Source organism: Triturus cristatus, chromosome 6 (assembly GCF_964204655.1).
Source record: "Triturus cristatus chromosome 6, aTriCri1.1, whole genome shotgun sequence".
NCBI classification, from domain to species: domain Eukaryota; kingdom Metazoa; phylum Chordata; class Amphibia; order Caudata; family Salamandridae; genus Triturus; species Triturus cristatus.
In genome coordinates, this window is record NC_140589.1 from 1,138,194,013 (window position 1) to 1,138,217,491 (window position 23,479).

A 23,479-nucleotide genomic window follows, 5' to 3' on the forward strand; every position below is an offset into this window, starting at 1 on the left:
TTGCAGCCGGACCCGAGTACTTCACAGGTCTTTAAAAGACCATTTACTCGTTAATGAGGCTTTTGTTGTGTTTTCACCTCTTCTTACAGCCACTCTGCCTATGGCTGGAAGACTTAGCCCCCCCCCCGAAATCTTTTTCAGCCCCCCCCCCCCCCGAAATTTGGCTCTAGTTGCCCGACAACAGGTCACCGTGTTGTTGGACTTGGTGCAACGCCGGAAAATCACTGACCTGGCGGTCACCTGCGGTGTGGGATGCTGATTGTTTCTGCGGTGCTCGCAGCAAGGTTGGGCAAACTCCGCCGGAGCCGCTGGGTGGTGACATTGTGCAGACTTCGCTCTTGGGCAGCTGATTCCACCTGGAGGCGATTCGGAAGCCGGGTTTTTGCCTCTGGGTCATTTCCCCTCCCTGTGGATTGTACCCGGCTGCCCCTTCGCCTCAGCCCTCTACAGCGGAGCAAATGACGCCTTGAGCGCCCATCAAGAACTTCGAGAAATGCCGTGCCTGCAGACTCTTCCTTCAAACGCAGTGAGTTGGACCCGCAGAAATAGTGTGAAGGACCTGTCACCCCGATAATAGACTGCACATGCTCGGGGACGCAGCGAACAGCTTTTAGACAGACACACTGGCCTAGGTGGAACTGTCAGCAAGCAGCATTCGGTATTCTGGAGAGTAAAGGCGCGGAAGGGGCTAGCTCTAAGGCTTACGACGGTGGTTAAGCAGCAAAAGGGAAAGCACTTTTTTGCATTTAAGCCCCCTTTTCTCCAGCCACCCCCACCTTGATACAGAGGGACGCGCAGTTACTCCACTTACCTGCCGTGAGGGGAGACGGCCGAGCTTCCCTTGCTTGGGGGTCAGCGGGTCCTGCAGCTACTTGCGAGCGCAGTGAGGGGAACGGCCGGAGTTTACTAACCGGGGACTACACATCCCAGAAGCCCTACGAACCGGCGCCTGCACACTGTGTCATCTGAGTGCGCCCATTACCCACAAAGGCATCTCCCGCAGCGCGGGACGCGCAGTTACTCCATTTTTCTGCCGTGAGGGGAACAGCCGAGCTTGTCTTACTTTGGGGGCTAGTGGGTTCTGTTGCTACTTACGAGCGCCGTGAGGGGAACGGCCGGAGTTCGCAAACTGGGGTATACATAGCCCAGAAGTCCTACGAATTGGTGCCTGTACACTGTGTCATCTGAGTACGCCCATCACCCTCAAAGGCATCAGGTTACTCCCGCACGTGGGTGGGCCTGTCCTTGCCCACCATTGCCCGGAAGAGGCTGGGCTGGGCCACCCTCTTCGATTTCGTTTTTTCGCATTGAAGGAGGCCCCCAATGGAAGTGCTTCGCTGCTGACATTTGCAAGACGTTTTGTCCCTTTTTAACTACTAATTTTTCTTGTATTTCATAACCTAGTTAAGTTTTTTATAACCTAGTTAAGGTTTTACTGTTGTAAAAGTCAGTCAATTCTAGATCTTGTTGAAAAGTACCTTAGTTTTAATCATGAAGAAGCTTACTACTAAAGCACAGTGTTATCCTCCACCAGCATATCTACCCCCACTTCTACCCCAAACTTCTATCGATAAAATGCTACAAAGAGGGGTGGTAGCAACAGAAATTGAGCGGACGAAGCGTAGATTATCCATAACCCCAGACCTACAAGAATTATGTGCTGATCTCAGTTCTGTAACCTTGTTTAGTGACACCTCGGTCACTCCAAAAGTGTCTCTATTATGCACTCCAACAATCAAGGAGGTTGGCACTATTCCAAAAATATTCTTGGGGAAGAAGGGCCCGGCTAGAGGCACTAAAAAGTGCACTTTAAGTAGGCCCAATACAAGGATCTCTAAATCAGGGGCAAAGAGAAAAAAAATTGAGGGAGATTCTTTATCGGACAATGAGGGTGATTTAGCACCCCAAATTGCTAGTGAGGTCCAGGAAAAAATAGATTATATAGAACCCCCGTGGTTCCCTACTTTATTGAAGTCCCTTCAGTTACAATTAAAAAATTTGTTAAGAGGAGTTTGCCCACATCCATGCACGTCTAGATAAGTTAACACTCCCACAAGGGCACAGAAAAGACAAGGAAGTTGTTCCAATTCCCAGAGATACAGTAGTAGTTAAAGAGGTCTCTGCTGGGCCCAGGCCTTCTTTGAGAAGGGCCGGAAGTACAGACGAGGCAAGGGGAAATTGCACTAGCACCTCTGCAGGTAAAAATAATACAAGAGGCCCACCAGTAGATGTAGTAGGTATCGGGCTGTTCTGTTAGTGAGGGTACAGGTATAGTTGAAAGCCTGCCGTCCAAGCCGCCGGCAGAAGAAGCGCTTAAGTCCCGTAATTTGCCGATCCAGGATCTACCACCGGCCTCAGTTCCGTATGTAGCTATCCTCTCCGGGGTTCCTTCTCTGACCTCGGGACTGATAGAGACTCATATCGAATTAAAAAATAAATGTCTCCATCTTTTCTCTAGCAGAGGGTTAAAAATAAATCCCAAGACATCTTGATGACACGCAGAGTTGATTGGTTAGGAAATAGGCCCAAAGATATTGAAGGAGAGTGTATTATAGTAAATCTTAGGAAACCACATATAACACATTACATTCACTGTAATTTCGATCCTAGAGGCACACGTATTAAGTGCCTTCCACTTACTTATTTTTATGTGGATGGGGCTACGAAGAGGGTAGATCAAAGCATTGGGTTTCAGGACTGGCAAACAGTGTACCCCCTTCGAAGGCAGAACCTCATGTGCCCACAACAATATCAGTTTAATATTCCACTACAAAACAGATTCCGGTTACTTGATGAGGTTGATTGACTAGGGGGGAAATTAGAAGAAGGTATAGTAGAAAATCTTGAAGATGATATACTGTTGAAGGCTGGTTCACAGTCATCGGAAGGATTATGTCCAAGTAATTTATGTACTGTACCTCCCTTAGGCTGGAGGGCAATACCATCTCCACCGCAATCTCCTGATAGCATAGAGTCATTAACCACAAAAGTGATGGCACCTATTCCTGACATGGCTAATATGGAGATCATACATTCAGGGAATATAGTTACACCTACACTGTCGGCCAGTTTCAGACCTAATCTTAAAATAGTGTCGTGGAATATTGCTGGCCTAAAAAATAAATGGAACTGCCCTGAATGGGGAAAATTTATAGATTCATACGATATATGTATGTTCCAGGAAACCTGGGCAGTCGAGGACTATATGCGCCCAGGTTTCGCTTCCTTTTTTATCCCAGCTACTTCTAATGGAAAAGGCAGGCCCTCTGGAGGTCTTACAACATGGATTGGGAGCCACCTGGGGTGCGAAATCTCAACTGAGGCACAGACAGGATCAGATATTCTTAGCCTAAACTTGACATTCAATAAAAATGTTAAAATTAATCTAATCAATGTATATTCGAGGCCAGTAAAGAATGGTAGGGAGTCTCCTACCTTGGATCAACTTGATGCAGTAATAGAAGGTTTAATTAAAGAGGGGTTGATCTTAATTGGTGGCGATTTGAATTGCCACTTTGAACCAATCAAAGACCTTGATGACTCCTATGCACGGGAAGAAGATGAGATTTGGGCAATCCTTGAGATTATTAGCCCCCCGGCTCGTGCATGGTCAGCTTTGGCCCTACAAATAAAAGCTTTGACCCTTAAAGAACAAGTTACTTACCTTCGGTAACGATGTATCTGTAAGAAACATTAGTTAGTTAGATTCCTCACCTTAGAATATCCCCAGGCGTCAGACTGGATCCGGAAGATTTTTCGTCAGCAATACCCCTTGTGCGTCGCTAGGCGTCGTCTGCGGCTCCGCGTCCGTTGTCGGCGCCGTGCGCCGGAATGACGTCGTCGGAGTACTTAGACGCCGCCCTCGCGCGCTGACGTCAGTTCTTGTACATAGCCTTCCGCGCCAGGAACGCAGAGCCATGCAAGATACCGACACTGGTGCCAAAAAATTCTAGGGCCCTGAAAGGGATAGCCTTAACCCTAGATGTCAGTTCGCAGAACGGGGAGGATGGGAGGGCCGGTGAGGAATCTAATGTTTTATACAGATACATCGTTACCGAAGGTAAGTAACATCGTTACCGAAGGTAAGTAACTTGTTCATCTGAAAGAAACACGTTAGTTAGATTCCTCACCTTAGAATAGATACCCAAGCAATACCATCCCCGGTGGTGGGTCTGCGAACCAAGATCACACCAGAAAGTCCTGGAGGACAGAACGGCCAAAGAAGCCATCCCTCCGGACTTGGCTGTCAAGGCAATAATGCCTGGCAAACGTGTGTAGCGAAGCCCACGTCGCCGCCTGACAGATGTCCTGCAAAGGGACACCCCGTCCCAAAGCAGTAGTAGCCGCTGTGGCCCGAGTAGAATGGGCGCGCAGCCCAACAGGAGGGTCCTTGTTTGCCAAGGAATAACACATTTTGATGCACAAAACGACCCACCGAGAGATGGTCCGTTTGTGCACAGCTTTCCCCTTCTTAGCACCCACGTATCCAACGAAAAGTTGGTCGTCCACCCGGAACTGCTTTGTGCGGTCCAGATAAAAGGAGAGCGCACGTTTTGGGTCCAGACGGTGGAGCCTCTCTTCCTCTTTGGAAGGATGCGGAGGCGGAAAGAAGGTGGGCAAGGTGACAGACTGCCCAAGATGAAAGGGGGTCACCACTTTCGGAAGAAAGGAGGGACGAGGCCGAAGGACAACCTTGTCCGGATGAACAGAGAGAAAAGGAGGTTTGATGATAAAGCCTGGAGCTCACTCACCCGTCTAGCCGAGGTGATGGCTACCAGAAAAGCAGTCTTAAGCGTCAGCAGACGAAGAGGACAATTATGAAGAGGCTCAAAGGGAGCGCACATTAGAAATGTGAGAACAAGATTCAAGTCCCACTGAGGCATTACAAAAGGGACAGGAGGGAACGTGTGAGTAATGCCTTTTAGAAAGCATGTAACTACAGGGGACTTGAAAAGAGAAGGCTGATCAGGAAGCCGCAAGAAGGCAGAGATGGCAGCAAGATAACCTTTCAAGGTGCCCAGGGCAGAGCCCTGCCGGGCCAAAGAAAGAAGAAAGAGGAGAACCTCAGAAAGAGGGGCGGAAAGGGGATCCACAGCCTTTGCTGTGCACCATGCCACAAATTTGTTCCACCGGCAGGCGTATACCGTCTTTGTGGAGGGACGCCTGGCTGCCAGAATGATATCACAGACTTCAGGAGGCAAGTCAAATGGCATCAACTGCCGCCGCTCAATCTCCACGCATGGAGGTGGAGGCTGGACAGGTTCGGGTGGAGGACCGTCCCCTGCTGCTGCGACAGAAGATCCTCCCGAAGGGGCAGACGTATCAGAGGATCGGTCAACATACTGAGTAGCTCGGGATACCAGTACCTTCGTGCCCAATCCGGAGCCACCAAGATGACTTGGGCCCGGTCGCGCTTGATCTTCTTCAGCACTCTGGGCAGAAGTGGTATAGGCGGAAAGGCATACAACAGACCGCAACTCCACTCGTGACGAAAAGCGTCGCCGAGCGAGTGCCGCCTTGGAAATTCCAACGCGCAGAACTACTGACATTGCGCGTTCTCGTCGGTGGCGAATAGATCTAACCAAGGCTCTCCCCACTGCTGAAAGAGAGCTTGTGCCACCTCGGAGTTCAGACGCCATTCGTGATCCATCATGCACCGGCGGCTGAGTTCGTCTGCTCTGGCGTTCAGAGAGCCCGCCAGATGTTGAACCACCAGGGTGACGCCCTGGTGTTCCAGCCATGTCCAGAGGCGCAGAGCCTCCTGACAAAGGGTCCACGACCCCACCCCGCCCTGTTTGTTGCAATACCACATGGCGGTGGTGTTGTCCGTGAACACCTGCACAACACTTACCCTGACAGGGGGAAGGAAGGCTTTCAGTGCAAGTCGGATCGCTCTCAGCTCCAACAAGTTATTGTGGAGGCGAGACTCCGCCGGAGACCAGAGGCCTCTGATCTCCGCCTCTCCCATATGGCCACCCCATCCCAGGAGGGACGCATCCGTCACTACGACATGCTCCGGTTGGGGAAGGGAGAGGCTCTTGCCCGTGACCCAATCGCGGTCCGTGAGCCACCACTGCAACTGCTGTGCAGTGCCCTCCGAGATCAAGACACGGTCGGACAGGTTGCCGTGATGCTGGGCCCACTGAAACTTCAGGTCCCACTGCAGAGCCCGCATGCGCCGCCTGGCGTGATGCACTAGTAGGATGCAGGAGGCCATCAGCCCCAGAAGCCGCAACACTAGCCTGACCGAAACCCAGGATAGAGGCCGAAAGATGGGAATCAGGGCCTGAATATCCCGGACCTGCTGTTCCGGCGGATAGACCCGGAACTGCGCCGAATCGAGAACCGCTCCGATGAAGAGGAGCTTCTGAGAGGGACTCAGGTGTGACTTCGGCACGTTGATGGAAAACCCCAGCAAATGCAGGAGATCCGCCGTTGTCTGGAGGTGGGAGACGACTGCCTGGGGCGAGCCCGCCTTCAACAACCAGTCGTCGAGATAGGGGAAGACTGGAACCCCTGATCTGCGCAGATGAGCTGCGACCACCGCCATCACTTTCGTGAACACCCGAGGTGCACTGGTGAGGCCGAAGGGGAGCACGGTGAACTGAAAATGCTCCTGGCCCACTGTGAACCGCAGGTAACGCCGGTGGGCCGGCAGGACGGGAATGTGGAAATATGCGTCCTGCAAGTCCAACGCTACCATCCAGTCTCCAGGGTCGAGGGCAGCTAGAACCTGAGCCAACGTCAACATTTTGAACCGTTCCTTCCGGAGGAAGGCATTGACGTTCCGGAGGTCCAAGATAAGGCGTAGGCCCCCTTTGCCCTTCTTGGGAACCAGAAAGTAGTGGGAATAACAACCACAACCTACTTCTGGGCTCGGAACGCGCTCGACGGCCTCTTTGGCCAAGAGGGACGAAACTTCCTCTCGCAGAAGATTCAAATGATCCTCCGAGATACGGTGGTGCTGCGGTGGCATGGCTGGAGGGGTTGTCTCGAAGGGGAGGGAGTAGCCCCTTCGGACGATTTGCAGCACCCATCTGTCCGAAGTGATGGTACGCCAGTGGAGCAGGTGATGGTGAACTCTGCCGTCCACTGGCGAGGAATGGGCCGGAAAGCTCGGACTAGGAAGGCTTGGAGGCGGATGCTGCCGGGGTGGATGTGGGCTGACCGCGTCGCCCTTCAGAACCGCCTCGGCGGAAACCACGTCCGCGCGCAGGTTGGTTCTGCGGCTGGTGGCTAGGCGTACGTGAGGAGGCACCCCTTCCTTGGCCACAAAAGGCGGAAGTTTGCGACCGCGGGGCCGAGAGGCCCAAGGACTTGGCCGTAGCACGGGAGTCCTTAAAGCGATTCAGCGCACTGTCCGCTTTCTCACCAAAAAGGCGAGTGCCATCAAAGGGCATGTCCATGAGAGTGCTCTGGACATCCCCCGAAAAGGACGTGGACCGCAGCCAGGCGTGACGTCTAAGCGCCACCGTGGTAGAAATCGCCCTACCCAGCGAGTCCGTAGTGTCAAGCCCACATCGGATTGCATGTCGTGCTGCATCCCTCCCATCGGCCAGAGCCTGGGTAAGTCGTGTCTGAGCCTCCTCCGGACACAGGGGCAGCACGTCCTCCACCGTATCCCACAGAGAGTGGGAATAACGGTCCAAAAGACAGGCGGTGTTCAAGGACCGCAGACCCAAACTAAGGGAGAAGAACAGCTTTTTGCCAAACTGTTCCAGTCTCTTGGAATCCCGGTCCGGCGGAGCGGTCGGGAAGGAGGATTGGGAGGTAGAAGCCTGGATAACCAGGCTCTCGGGGGTGGGGTGTTGGGACAGAAAACTGGGGTCGCCCGGAGCAGGGCGGTGGCGCCTGGCGACGTTCCTGTCCACAGGAGGGACTGTGGAGGGCTTGGACCAGGTGCCCTGCAGAACGTCAATGAGGGCTCATTGAATTGCAGCAGAGGCTCAGTGGAGCTTGCTGCAGACTGAAGCACCGCAGTGAGGACGTTAGTCCTCACAGCCACAGCAGGCAGCTCGAGCCCAAGGGCTGCGGCCGCCTTGCGCAGCACCACAGAGAAAGCAGCACCCTCCTCCGAAGCCACAGTCGGAGGAGAGATGAATCCAGTGTCTGGTGAGGTATCCAGACCACTGGCCTCCCCCAGTTCATCTGCCCAGTCCTGTGACAGCTGGGCCTGAACGGCCATAGGGTCATCGGACCCCTCCCAGTCGCCCCCGTCATCCGATTCCTGGTAAACAGGAGGAAGGAGCGAGCCGGACGATAGACATAATGTGTCTCTAACGGCGCCGTATGCGGCGTCCATCGACGCCGTAACGGCGCCGGATCCGGAGCGGGGCGGAACTGGGGCTCGACGCCGAGCGGAGCCGGCGTCTGAGGTGGAACCGGTGTCGACGCCGGCGGAGGAGGCGTGACTAGGTCGACCGGCGTCGGCGGGGACTCGGGGACGAGTCCCTCGGGAACCTGCGGCGTCGGGGCCGAAGCCGGCGCTGGGGCCGGAGCCGCCGGCATGCAAGGTTGCCCAGTCAGGTCCGCGGGGCCCGAAGGTGTGCCAGCGGGCGTCGACGGCGGAGCCAGGCTCCTCATGGCCGCGAGGAAGGCACTGACTTCCGCCGGCGCCGCGTCAGTCCCAGGGACCGGCGGGTATGGGGACTTGCGCGGCGCCTGCGGCTCCGCTGGAGCCGCGGGGGTGGAACCACCCTGACCCTCGGCCGAGTTGCGCGACCGGCGAGGGGAGTCCGAAGAGCGGTGTCGCCTCTTGGACTTCTTGGAGTGCTTCGACTTACCCGAAGACTTGGAGCCAGACGAGCGATGATGACGTCGGCTGCGGCTCCGCGACTGATCCTTGGACCTCCTCCTGGACCGGGATCGAGAGGGGCGCGGAGCCGAGTGGCGAAGCTCGAGGAGCTTACGGGACCGCTCCCGTCTAGCCTTCGAGGTCAGGGCCTTGCAGTCCGAACACGACTCCGCGTCGTGGTCGAGGCCCAAACAGTAAAGGCACCGGCGTTGATGATCCGTAACCGACATCAAGCGGTTGCAGTCAGCACAGGCTTTGAAACCAGGCATCCTACCGGCACCGGAGTCGAGACAAGATCAAAAAGGATCAAAAAACGTAGTAAAAAAAGACTAAAAGGGGTAGCTCTCCCGGATCTGCGCTTACTGGCGCATAAAAAAGAAGAACTGACGTCAGCGCGCGAGGGCGGCGTCTAAGTACTCCGACGACGTCATTCCGGCGCACGACGCCGACGACAGACGCGGAGCCGCAGACAACGCCTAGTGACGCGCAAGGGGTATTGCTGACGAAAAATCTTCCGGATCCAGTTTGATGCCTGGGGATATTCTAAGGTGAGGAATCTAACTAACGTGTTTCTTTCAGATTACTCTCTTCGGGCCTGCAATGGCCGTTTTAATTCTGAGACCCCTGATAAATGTACCTACAATAGAATTGGACATGAGTCAATCTTGGACTATGTCCTGATTGAATGTAAGGGCTGGTCTATGATTGCTGATTTTATCATACTTCCCAGGCATGATAGTGACCATAATGCCCTAACAGTATCTTTAATATGTCCTATACATAGTGGCCACACTGAGCCAGAATATTCAATCAGGAAGGATTTATTTCTCTCCAATAATAAGAGGAAGGTAAAGTGGTCACAGATGGAGAGGTGTGACAAAAATATGGTCACACTATATGAGAGCATAATTCCTGATTTTGAGCATTTGTATGACCACCTGGATGCTAGTATTAGCCCTGACCTATTTTCCAAAGTTGGAGCTGTGAATGATAATATTTTTTATAAGCTAAGGCAGGTATTTAGTAAAGCAAATCCTACCTCTAATAGGGGTTACAAAAAAGTGGTGACTTGGTTTGATAAATGCTGTGCCGTAGCTAAAAAAGCCCTCATCGCAGCGATTAAAGATAGGTCCCAAACCAGTATTAAATTAACTAGGGCGCAATACAAAAAGAGCATTATTGCTGCCAAGACAACATGGGGTATAGCACAGTGGGACAACATGAAAAGTGCCCTTGAATGTAAGGATGTTAAGGGCTTTTGGAACTTGGTTGCTACTGGATCTAGAGAAGGGCGGACACCCCTGGAACCCAATATTGCGGCTGAAAGCTGGGTCCTTCACTACCGGGCCCTTTATTCTTTGGAGCCTGATAGTGCAGTTTATATAAGTTCAATACCTAATAGTCCCCACAGTCTAAAACTAGATCCTCCCCTGATTTCTATTAAAGAGGTAGAAATTTCTATTGATAGAATTATTCCAGGAAAAGCGCCAGGTCTAGATTATGTCCCGGGCGAACTTTTTAGGAGAGAGCCTAAAATTTGGGGTCCATTTTTATGTGCGATTTTTAACAATATTTTACTTGGGATGGATATACCTGAATCTTGGCTAGGGGCAGAGGTTATCCCTATATTCAAAAAAGGCTCCCCACTTCTCCCATGTAATTATAGGCCAATTAGTTTGCTTGACGTTTCGCAAAAGGTCTTCTCCAGAATTATCTTAGATCGTGTCCAAACCTGGCTAGAGGAAAATGAAATTCTGTCCCATCTCCAGGCTGGGTTTAGATAGAAAATTTCAACATTAGATCAGGTATTTAGGCTCCAGCTCCTCTACTGGAAAACGGTGGAGGTAGAAAGGGGGAGTCTCTATCTGGTCTTTGTTGATTTGAGAAGTGCCTTCGACATGGTACCTAGAAAAGCACTTTGGAGGGTGCTGCGGGAGTTGGGGCTTCCCCCCTACCTCCTTGAGACAATAAAACGCCTCCATGAAGGGAACTATGCAAGAGTGAGATATGGGAAAAATGGGGATCTTACCAATCCTATCCCAGTAAAGAGGGGAGTGAGACAGGGGTGTGTCTTAGCTCCTACACTTTTCTGCATATACATCAACGGTCTGGTGCACGCCCTGCGCCAATGCAAGAATATTGATGCACCTCGGCTGGCGCAGGGTCTTGTACCGGCGTTGATGTTTGCAGACAACACACTCCTTCTCTCTAAAACCCCTATGGGGCTCCAGAGGATTTTGGACGGGTTTTTAAGCTTTTGCAAGGATCGTGGTTTAGAGATCAATGTACAAAAGACTAAATATATGGTCTTTAATCCACGAAAATACACCCATCCTGGTCCTCACCTGAAAGGAGTTCCTCTAGAAAGAGTTCAGGAATTTGAGTATCTGGGGGTGACCTTAAATGAAAAAATGCTCTGGGCCACCCAATTAACCAAGGCTAATCTCAAATTAATCCAAACTTCAGGGGGTCTAGCAAATTTTTTTAAGAACACACACTACAAACCACTAAGTCCTGTGATAAAAATTTATAAAACCTAGATAAGAAGTGCTACTTTATATGGTGCCGAGATTTGGGGACATTCTACAACTAACTCCATCACAATCACCGAGAACAAGTTTCTCAGGCGGTTAGTTGGGCTACCACAGAGCACTCCATTGACTCCTTTGCGCCTAGATCTTGGCGTAAGACCTATCACTAAAGAGACTGGTTGTAGGCCTCTCCTTTACTGGAGAAGGATTTGGACAACCCCGGAACTAGTGTCATTTAAAAATGAGCTGATTGAGATCCTTAGTACCCCTGGGAGTGGGAGATATCCGTGGCTTGCATATATTAAAAAAAATCTAATTCTCATGGGGCTTGGCGTTATATGGGATAATCCAAGTGTTACTTGTTTTAATGTCACACGTAAAAAACTGATCGAAAGGTACTGGGAGGTACATATCAATGATATGAATACAGGCACCAGATCTGGGCCCATGTCTTCTACATTTTTAGAGTTTAAATGTATATATGCCCTGGAACCAGTCCTTGATGTGATCCAACCCACTCTCGCCAGGAAACTTTTTCTGCAGTTCCGTCATGGATGTCTCCTGCTCCATGCTGTGACGAATAAATGGTCCAACGGTATAGATAAGGGTTGCCCTGCATGTTTAGCTAATGAAGAAACTGATTTACATGTTCTGTTTTTTTGCGAAGGCTATTGTAAAATCCGACGGAGTGAGCTCATAAATTTATGTAGGAATTTGGGCTCTTCACGTTGTATGGAAGTTTATAGACTGCTAAAAACAAACACTGATCTTTCTATTGTCTATGCAGTATCCAGATTTTTATATCGCATGTGGTGCATCAGGGCAAATCTTTTGAAAGAGAAATAATTTCTTACTTATTCTTAAAACTTGTAAATATTTTTAACTTGTTTTTTATTTAATGACTTGTAAAATGGACTTTGTATATTGATGTCTCTTTTATGGCTTATGCCGAAATAAAGATATATTGACTGACTGACTTATTAGAATTTTACATCATGCACTGGACTGGAGTATGTGGCAATCCAGTGTTAGTGTGTTGAATATGGTGGTGTACTATGCACGAGTTTGAGGACTCTGGATGGTGTCGCTGTAACAAAATAGTCCATCCAAGCTAGCACTCACATTCACAAGGCGATTAAGAAATGTGAACAAAAATTTAGGCTGTCACACAAATGTGGACATTCCTGTATTGTGTTTTAAGATTTTGAATGTCAGTAGAGCACATTGGAGGGGAGATCGTTTATGGTGCTATAACTGTTCCATCAGGGGCGCAGCTTGGTCAATAAGAGTGTTGTTCGTAATGGCAGTGTGCTACCACACCATACATACTCCACACTACGCCACTCCACTCTAATCTATGCACTTCACTCCATTTTATGACACTCTGCTCTAGGAAATGCCACTCTACTATACGCCACTCCACTCTAAGACACTCAAAGACACTCCCCACTTCATCCTACATCACTCACTCCATGATACAACACGCCACTCCACTCCACTCTACGCCCCTTTACTCCACACCACGTACCCCACCCCAATCTACCCCACTCCAGTCTGTCCCTCTCCACTCCAATGTACCCCAATCTACCCCACCCCACTTCACTACAATCTACCTCAATTTACTCCACTCCAATCTACCCCACTGTTAGAAGGCGTTCTCCGGGGGGCTTCGGAATACGTTCCTGACCACCCGTTGACCCACCTCTCCCAGAGTTAGGCCGAGCAAGGGCGGGGAGGCCCTTCCTGGAAGGGTCTCGTACCTAGGATCGCACACACTGAGCTTGCACTATCTGACAGAGGGACACCACACAGTAGTTCTTCGTAAGACAGTATACTTTATCGTAGACGTAAGGGATCTTTATGATCCGAAATGCAGGTATTGAATCAGTGCCCCAAGCGGCGGCGATCTCGTGATGGGGGTATGGGGGTAGCGGGACAGTCTTTGAGTTCCGAGTCTCTGCGGAGTATCCTGCGCACAGCTCTCAATCCTCGAGCTGGGGGATGTTGCTTCTCTCGGCAATCTATGCCGATTTCCCTGAATGAGAGTGCCGCGAGTCACTCAGCAGGCACAGGTGGTTTCGGAGTCGGGGAACCGCGACAGCGTCAGCAGGGCTCAGATGGTTCAGAGTTCGGGGAGCCGCGACAGCGTCAGCAGGGCTCAGGTGGTTCAGCGTTCGGGGAGCCGCGACAGCATCAGCAGGGCTCAGGTGGTTCAGCGTTCGGGGAGCCGCGACAGCGTCAGCAGGGCTCAGGTGGTTCAGAGTTCGGGGAGCCGCGACAGCGTCAGCAGGGCTCAGGTGGTTCAGAGTTCGGGGAGCGTTCTTCGGTTCGGGGAGCGATCGAGCCGCGACCAGGTCAGCAGGCTCCCGTAGGTTCAGGTCTCCTCTGCCTCCCGTCCCTTCAGCACCCCTTGTTATACTCCCCCTCCTCTTTGAAGTCCGGAGTCCTCGCCGAGAGGGGTCTTGGTGCCTGGGGGCGGTGTGTCGGGATTTCCTGTCGTTTGGCCCTTTGATCTGTTCAGGTGGGTTTGGGAGGGACTCCAGACACCCAGCAGACGAGGCGCCTGCTCACCGGGGGCCTGGTGGCCGATCGAAACCCTCCTTGGGGAGGAGACCAGAGGTGTGACAGGGACCGCGCCTCCCCGTCTGGCTTGGGGGGTTTCTCTCTCCCTCGGCCGCGCATGCGTGTTGGGGTCTTGGGGGTTGCTGGGGCCTGGCCGGCCATCGGGATGTTGGGCCATGGTGGCCGGAAGTCTGTGACATCGGGGATCGGTGCGGTTGCAGGGTGGCTTGCTGGTCGGGAGGGTCCACGCCACGAGGCCGGTCTCACACGTGCCCCCCCCAGCTGAAAGGCGGGGAGAACTACCCATCCACTTGGGGGTTCTCCTCGCTGAAGCGGAAGAATCGGGACAGGCCGTACGCGTTGGCGTTTATCAGTCCCGGGGCGATGCTCCACAGTGAAATCCATCCCCTGGAGGGAGATTGGCCATCGTAGCAGCTTGGGGTTTTCTCCTCGCATTTGTATCAACCACCGCAAGGGTCGGTGATCCGTTTGAACTCGGAAGTGGGTTCCGAACAAGTAGGGCCGTAGCTTTTTGAGGGCCCAGACTACTGCGGAGGTCTCTCTTTCAATGGTGCTCCACCGCTGTTCTCGAGGTAGCAACCTTCGGCTGATGAAGGCTATGGGCTGATCTATGCCTTGGTCGTTGAACTGTGAGAGGACTGCCCCGATGCCGTGTTCCGAGGCGTCCGTCTGGACCACAAACTCCTGAGAGTAGTCGGGGGCTTTGAGTACCGGAGCAGTACATATAGCGGCTTTCAAGGCGTCGAACGCTTTTTGGCACGGGGGAGTCCATTGTATTTTCTTCGGGTGTTTTTTGGAGGTTAGCTCTGTGAGGGGGCCTGCGATGCTGCCATAGTTCTTAATAAACCTCCGGTAGTAACCGGTGAGGCCCAGGAAGGCCCGGACTTCAGTTTGGGTCGTTGGGGGTTCCCAGGACAGGATGGCATTGATATTCGGCTGGAGGGGGGCGACCTGCTCGCTTCCCACCTGGTGCCCCAGATAGATCACGGAGCATTGTCCAATTTGACATTTGCTGGCTTTGATGGTTAGGCCGGCCTGGCGCAGGGCCAGCAGTACTTGTCGGAGGTGCTGGAGGTGCTCGGTCCATTGAGAGCTGAATACTGCTATATCGTCGAGGTACGCTGCGCTGAACCCCTCTAGTCCGGACAGGACCCTGTTCACCAGTCGCTGGAAGGTGGCCAGGGCATTATTCATTCCAAACGGCATCACCCTAAAGCGGTAGTGCCCATCCGGGGTGGAGAAGGCGGAGCGCTCCTTGGCTCTCTCAGTGAGCGCAATCTGCCAGTATCCGCAGGTTAGGTCGAAGGTGCTGAGGTAGCGAGCGGCCCCGAGGCGGTCGATGAGCTCGTCAGCGCGGGGGATAGGGTGAGCCTCCGCTCGGGTGACCGCATTGAGTCCCCGGTAGTCCACACAGAATCTCAGCTCGGGGGCGACACCAGGGGCCGCCGCTTTTGGGATCAGGACTACCGGGCTGGCCCAGGGTCTGTCGGAGGGTTCAATCACCCCGAGGGCCAACATCTTAGCTACTTCGGTCTGGATGCAGGTTCGGACCCGATCAGGGACCCGGTAGGCTCGGTGTCTCACTGGCGGGCTGTCGCCGGTGTCTACGTCGTGGACACACCAGTCGGTGACCCTAGGGGTTAGGGAGAAGAGGTCCGTGAATTGCCTTAGTAGCTGGCGACAGTCGTCGGACTGTTGGGGGGTGAGGGTGGTTGACAGTCTCACCCCCTCCACGGAGCCATCTGTCTCTTTAGCACACAGGGGGTCTGGAAGGGGCTCTGTGTCTTCTTCAGTCCCATCGTCGGTGGCCAGGAGCAAACTCAACTCAGTCCTCACAAAGTGGGGTTTGAGGCGGTTCATGTGGAGGACCCGGAGGGGGTTCCGCGGGGACTGCACATCAACTAGATAGGTGACTTGGCTCTTCCGCTCGACCACCTTAAAGGGACCAGTCCATTTGTCTTGGAGGGCGCAGGGTTTCACTGGGGCCATGACCCAGACCAGTTGGCCCGGCTGAAACTCGACCAGCGTGGCATTCTGGTCATTCCAGCGCTTCATCTCTTCCTGGCTAGCCTCGAGGTTTGTCTCTGCGAGTTCTCGGAATTTCCGGGTCTGGTTGCGGAGCGCCAGGATATATCGGAACACATCAGGAGGAGTCCCCTGGAGAGTCGTTTCCCAACCCTCCTTGACCAGGCTCAGGGGTCCCCGGATGGGGTGTCCGTACAGTAGTTCGAACGGGCTGAACCCCAGATATTTTTGGGGAACCTCTCGGTAGGCGAACAGGAGGCAAGGGAGGAGGACGTCCCATCTCCGGCGTAGGGGTTGTTCGAGGCCCATGATCATCCCTTTCAGGGTCCTGGTAAATCGCTCGACTAGGCCATTCCCTTGGGGGTGGTATGGGGTGGTGAACTTGTATGATATTCCGCACTGCTGCCATAGGGACCTCATGTATTTGGAGATAAAGTTCGTGCCACGATCACTCACGACTTTGCGAGGGAACCCCACGCGGGAGAAGATCCCCATCAAGGCCCGGCCTACCACGGGGGCCGTCGCGGTGCAGAGGGGAATGGCCTCGGGGTAGCGGGTGGCATGGTCCACCAGGACGAGGATGAATCGGTGGCCCTGGGCGGTCTTGGGATCAGGGGTCCCACGATGTCGATTCCCACCCGCTCAAAAGGGGTACTAACCATGGGGAAGGGTTGTAGCGGAGCCTTGCGTTTCCCCCCACTCTTCCCGCTGGCCTGGCACGACTTGCAGTGGGCCTCCACATTCGCTCACATCTTGGGCCAATAGAAGTGGGTAACGAGTGGCTGGTAGGTCTTATCTTGGCCTAAGTGTCCGGCTAGGGGTACATCATGGGCCAGGCCCAGGAGGAGACTTCGGAAGCGCAGGGGTACCACCAGTACTCGGGCCGATCCCATCTCGGCCGACTTCTGTTCGCTGTACAGGAGGCAGTTTTCCCAGTATATCCAGTGGGTTCCGGACAGGTCGCCTGCTGCTTGGGCTTCGGCCTGTTGTCGGGGTCCAATGAGGGAAGGGCAGGTGGCTTGTTCCTGGCAGAATTCTTCTCGGGAGGGACCTCCCTCGCAGTGCCACTGGGCCATTTCGGGCAGGTCCCCGAGCTCAGTCAGTGGTTCGGGATCTGGATGCACTGACCCGTCATCGGGAATGGTTGCTCCTTCCGGAAGAGGGTCATCGAGCTCGGGTAGTGCATCCCGGACCTCGGGGACGGCGACTGTGTTCAGCGGTATGGCCTCACCTCCCTCAGAGGAAGGCAATTTGATAGTCATAGAGCGCGTGGTGGCGCATACCCATTCGGGTAGGCCCATCATCTCTAGATGGGCTCTTCGTTCCACTTGTCCCCACGGGGAACTCTCAAGGTCGTTGCCCAGGAGGCAGTCTATGGGCTGGGAGGTTCGGACTGCCACCCTCAATTTACCGGTGACTCCCCCCCATTCGAAGGGGACCAGGGCCATCCGGCATAGGCTCTCGGAATTGTCTGAAGGTATGACTGGACAAAAGGTGTCGGGCAGGATCTGGTCTTCGGAGACCAGGTGGCAGTGGACCGCTGTGACACTCGCCCCGGTGTCGCGGAGGCCCTCGACGTGGTGACCGTTGACAGTCACCTGCTGTCGGTACTTCTTCGTGTTGGCGGGCAGGGGTGTTCCGGGGACCATCTCTCGGTCCCCTAGGGAGACCAGGGCCATGGCGGCTGGTTCCCATTCTTCGGAGTCTTCCATCTCTTCTCCTAGGGCTATGGAGGCCATTTGTCGAGCCGGAGGGGTTGTCGTTGCGGGTTGTTGGTACATGGGACACTGGGGGTCACTGGCACAGTGTCCGGTCTGTTGGCAGCGGAAACAGGTGATCTTGACTCGGGGTCCCGACCTCCCAGGTGGCCCGGTGCTGGCTGGAGGTGGGGCTGGAAAGTGCGGAGGTTGTCCTTTGGGGGGACTGGGCTGGGAGCCCCCCGGGAATTCCCTCGGTCTGCCTTGGTTCCCTCCGCCCCTCTGCGGGGGGGGTCCCTGACTGTGGCGACCGTAGTCTCCCACGGGACCCCGGGAGGCCCGGGTGTTCACCCATCGGTCAGCCTCGACGACCAGTTTGAGGGTCAGTGAGCTTGCTGTCCAGGAGGTGCTGGCGTAACTCCACAAAGCAATTGGCGGATAAGTGTTCCCACGCGATTAGGTCGAACAGCTCCTCAAAGGTGGAGACCTTGCTGCCCTTGATCCACCCGTCCAAGGCCCGGCTGTAAAAGTTCACGTACTCCACCCATGTGGTACCGGGTATCTTTTTGCAGTCTTGAAACCGTTGCCGGTACATTTCAGGGATGAGCCCATATCTGGCTACTAGGGCCTCTTTCATGTGACTGTAGGAGTTCAGCACCGTGGAGGGCAGGTCTAGCAGGGTATCTCTCCCCTCGCTCAGGAACCGGCCCCACAACCCAGCTCCCCAGTCTTTCTGCGGAACTCGGTGGGAGGTCATGGCAACTTCGTAGGCCTTGAACCATTGCTGGATGTCGTCGTTCTTGTAATATTCTTTCACCACATCCTTGGAGATGTGGACCTTTGGTTCCACGACGGAGGAGAGGGGTTGATTTCCCGAGGGTCTGGCCTCCTCACTTTTAGCCTTGAGCTCGATTTCTTTCAGGCTGCGTTCGTGATCTAGTTGGAGTTTTCTTTCTTTGTGTTCTCTCTGTCGTTTCTTTTCCTCGAGTTCTCCTTGTAGGCGTAATTGTTCTACTGCCAACTTTTTCTCGGCCAGTTTTAGCTCTCCCTCGATTTTCAGTTTTGCTAGCTTTAGTTCGTGGTTGCGGCCCCTTTCTCGGTCCGCTAGCTCCTCCGGGGATAGGCCCCCCTCTGGGGCGCTGCTCCTCCCCGGGATGCTTCGTGGTTCGTTTGGCGGCTCTCCTTCTGTTTGGGCCCGGGAAGCTCCTGCCTCGACCCAGGTCTTCAATGCTCCCTGGAAATCCTCTTTCGTGCTTAATCCGGTGGTAGCGATTCCAAGGTCTTTGCAGAATTGTTTTAATTCTCGATGCGTATAATATTCCAACTGGTCCTCTCGGAATGTCGTGCTTGTGTTGGTACCTGCGGCACCTAGGGAGGTTTCTCCTTCCATTTCTTTTCGTTAGTGCGTCAGCCGTTTACTGCACGATCTCTAGGTGTCGGCTCGGATCCCGTCGTCTGCCACCAAATGTTGGAAGGGGTTCTCCGGGGGGCTTCGGAATACGTTCCTGACCACCCGTTGACCCACCTCTCCCAGAGTTAGGCCAAGCAAGGGCGGGGAGGCCCTTCCTAGAAGGGTCTCGTACCTAGGATCGCACACACTGAGCTTGCACTATCTGACAGAGGGACACCACACAGTAGTTCTTCGTAAGACAGTATACTTTATCGTAGACGTAAGGGATCTTTATGATCCGAAATGCAGGTATTGAATCAGTGCCCCAAGCGGCGGCGATCTCGTGATGGGGCTATGGGGGTAGCGGGACAGTCTTTGAGTTCAGAGTCTCTGCGGAGTATCCTGCGCACAGCTCTCAATCCTCGAGCTGGGGGATGTTGCTTCTCTCGGCAATCTCTGCCGATTTCCCTGGAGGAGAGTGCCGCGAGTCACTCAGCAGGCACAGGTGGTTTCGGAGTCGGGGAGCCGCGACAGCGTCAGCAGGGCTCAGATGGTTCAGAGTTCGGGGAGCCGTGACAGCGTCAGCAGGGCTCAGGTGGTTCAGCGTTCGGGGAGCCGCGACAGCGTCAGCAGGGCTCAGGTGGTTCAGCGTTCGGGGAGCCGTGACAGCGTCAGCAGGGCTCAGGTGGTTCAGAGTTTGGGGAGCCGCGACAGCGTCAGCAGGGCTCAGGTGGTTCAGAGTTCGGGGAGCGTTCTTCGGTTCGGGGAGCGATCAAGCCGCGACCAGGTCAGCAGGCTCTCGTAGGTCCAGGTCTTCTCTGCCTCCCGTCCCTTCAGCACCCCTTGTTATACTCCCCCTCCTCTTTGAAGTCCGGAGTTCTCGCCGAGAGGGGTCTTGGTGCCTGGGGGCGGTGTGTCGGGATTTCCTGTCGTTCGGCCCTTTGATCTGTTCAGGTGGGTCTGGGAGGGACTCCAGACACCCAGCAGGCGAGGCGCCCGCTCACCGGGGGCCTGGTGGCCGATCGAAACCCTCCTTGGGGAGGAGACCAGAGGTGTGACAGGGACGGCGCCTCCCGGTCTGGCTTGGGGGGTTTCTCTCTCCCTCGGCCGGGCATGCGTGTTGGGGTCTTGGGGGTTGCTGGGGCCTGGCCGGCCATCGGGATGTTGGGCCATGGTGGCCGGAAGTCTGTGACATCGGGGATCGGTGCGGTTGCAGGGTGGCTTGCTGGTCGGGAGGGCCCACGCCACAAGGCCGGTCTCACACCCACTCCATCCAATCTACCCCACTCCACTGTGCTACAATTGAACCCAATCTACTCTACTTCAATCTACCCTACTCCATCCCACCCAATCTACCCCACTCCACCCAATCTACCCCACCCCACTCCACTTCGTTACAATCTACCCTAATCTACTCCACTACAATCTGCCCCATTCTAATTTACCCACCCAACCCCAATCTACCCGCCCACTCCAATCTACCCCACTGTAACCCAATCTACCCCACCCCACTCCAATCTACCCCACTCCATCCAATCTACCCCACTCCACTGTGCTACAATTGAACCCAATCTACTCTACTTCAATCTACCCTACTCCACCCCACCCAATCTACCCCACTCCACCCAATCTACCCCACCCCACTCCGTTACAATCTACCCTAATCTACTCCACTACAATCTGCCCCATTCTAATTTACCCACCCAACCCCAATCTACCCGCCCACTCCAATCTACCCCACTGTAACCCAATCTACCCCACTCCATTCTATCCCGCTCCACTCCAATGTACTCCACTCCAGTGTATGCCACCCAATTCAATTTACTCCATTAACCCAACCCAACCCCATTCCAATCTACCCCACTCCACCCCAGTCCACTCAAATGTACTCCAGTCTGCTCCAATCTACCACATCCTACCCACTTCACTCCAATCCACTACAATCTACCCTAAGCCACCCCAATACAATGTACCCCAATTAAACCCACCCCACCCCACTCTACCCCGTCCAATTTACCCTGCTCCATTCAAATTTACCCCACTCCACTTTAAATACCACTGCAATCTATCCAAATCATCTCCACTCTAATCTATTCCCCTCCACTCCAATCTACCCCACTCAAACACAATCTACCCCAATCCAATCTAGCACAATCTACCCCACTCCTCTCCAATCTACCACACTCCACTTCACTCTAGTTTACCCACTCCACTCTAATCTACCCAAATTCCCTCTACCACACTCCACTCCTCTCAATTCTACCCACTCCACTTCCATCTAACCCACTCTAATCTACCCCACCCTACTCCAATCTACCACACTCCAATCTACCACATATACTCTACTTTAATCTACTCCTCTCCACTCCTGTTTACCACACTCCACCCTACTCCAGTGCAATCTAACCCACCCCACTGTACCCCACCACACTCTACCCCACTCCAACCCACTCCACTCCAGTATACCCCAACCCACTCCGATCTAACCTCTCCACTCTTCTACAATCTATTGCACTCCAACTCCAATCTCAACTCCTCTCCAATCCAGGGTCGGACTAGGAACCCAAAGCAGCCCAGGCAATTTTGTGGGACCTGCTCCCTCCAAAGAAGGGGGGACCAAGGGGAGTTCATATGTGCTGCTTTTGTTACTGGGGGACGATATTGCAGCACCGCTGCAAAACCAGCCCCAGTAACAGAACGGCCCCCACTGCTGTTAAACTGGCCCCCACCCTTCCAGCCTCCTGGGAAAATGCCAGTTGCCCGCTACGGCCAGCCCGGGCCTGCTCCAATCGATCCAACTCCACTCCACCCCACCCCACTCCAATCTAATCCACTTCAATCTTCCCACTCCGATCCACCCCACTCCATTCTACTCCCATCTACCACATTTCACTCTACTTCACTCCATTCTACCACATGCCACCCAAATCTACCCCACTCCAGTCCAATCTATCCCACTCCCCCCAAATCCACCCCACTCCACCCCACTCAAATTTACCCCTCCCACTCCACCCCAAACTACCCTAATACGATCTACCTCATCCAATCCATCCCACTCCAACAATCTACCCTAATCTACTCTACTCTAATCTACTATACTCCGATCTACCCCACTCCAATCTCCCCCATCCCATTCCAATCTACCCCACACCACTCTATCTAGCTCCACTCCAATCTACTCCACTTAACTGTACCCCACTCCACACAATCTACTTCATTCCAATTTACCCACTCTGATCTACCCACACCACACCAATCTACCCCACCCCAATCTACCCCTCACCACTCTATCCAACTCCACTCCAATCTACTCCACTCCAGGCTACTCCACTCCAGTCCAATCTACTCCAGTCTGCCCTACTCCAAACTGCCCCACATCTATCTATTTCACTCCAGTCTACCCCACTCCACTCCAATCTACCCTACCTTAATCCACCCAATCTATCCCACTCCACCCTAATCTACCCCACTCCACTCCTCTTCACTCCAATCCAACCCACTCCACTTCAATCTACACCAATCCACTGCACTCCACTCTTCTCCATCTACCCCACTCCACTTCAGTCTACCACAATAAATCCCTACTCCACTCTACCTGAATTTACCCCACTCCACCCCAATCTACCTTACTTCACCAAATCAATTCCACTCTACCCCAATCTACCCCTCTCCGCCCCACTTCAATACAGCCCACCCCATCTCAATCTACCCCACACCACTCCAGTCTACCCCCTTCCCCAATCTACCCCATTCCTCTCCTCTCCAATATTTCCTATTCCTAACTACCCCAATCTACCCACTCCATTCCATTATACCCTACTATAATCCACCCAATCTACCCCACTCCAATCTATCCTACTCCACTCGATTTCACTCCAGTCTACCCCACTCTACTCCAATCTACCCCAATCCACCTCAATCTACCCCAAACCACCCCACTTCACTACATTGATATCTTTATAATTTGGAAAGGTGATTTGAAACTCATACAAAATAATATCTTGGAGTTGAATCAATCTCATGATCACATCACATTCACATATCAAATCAATAAACATCAAATTGCTTTCCTGGAGGTTCTAGTACAAATAGATTTGCAAGGCACCAAAACCAATGTGTACACTAAGGAGACCGACAGAAACAACTGTTTACATTTCAAAAGCTTTAACCAAAATGGACTTAAAAACCATTTACCATAATCTAAATTCATTGGGTTGAAAAGAATAACATCTGATCCTTCAGAAGCATTGGATACCATACACAGCTTCACCAAAAGATTTACTCAACGTGGATATCCGAGAAACATTATTGAACAATCAATCAAGTGTCCACATTGGACAGACAACTGTTGTTCCAAAAAACTCAATCTTCTAAAGACAGTCCAGTGATTTGTGTATTAAAACATTCCACTAAAGCTCACCAAATCAAATCTATCCTCTTGAAACACTGGGCCATGATC

At 53.3% G+C, this 23,479-nt stretch overlaps 1 long non-coding RNA gene across 1 annotated transcript in view; it reads left to right on the forward strand.

The window, feature by feature from the left end:
- The first annotated feature begins 275 nt into the window (after window positions 1-275).
- The window catches only part of LOC146821105 (uncharacterized), a 166,235-nt gene continuing 143,031 nt past the window's right edge, over window positions 276-23,479 (forward strand). The window contains exon 1 of the long non-coding RNA XR_014963101.1: window positions 276-526. This is a non-coding gene — a long non-coding RNA (uncharacterized LOC146821105). The remainder of the gene's footprint in view (window positions 527-23,479) is intronic.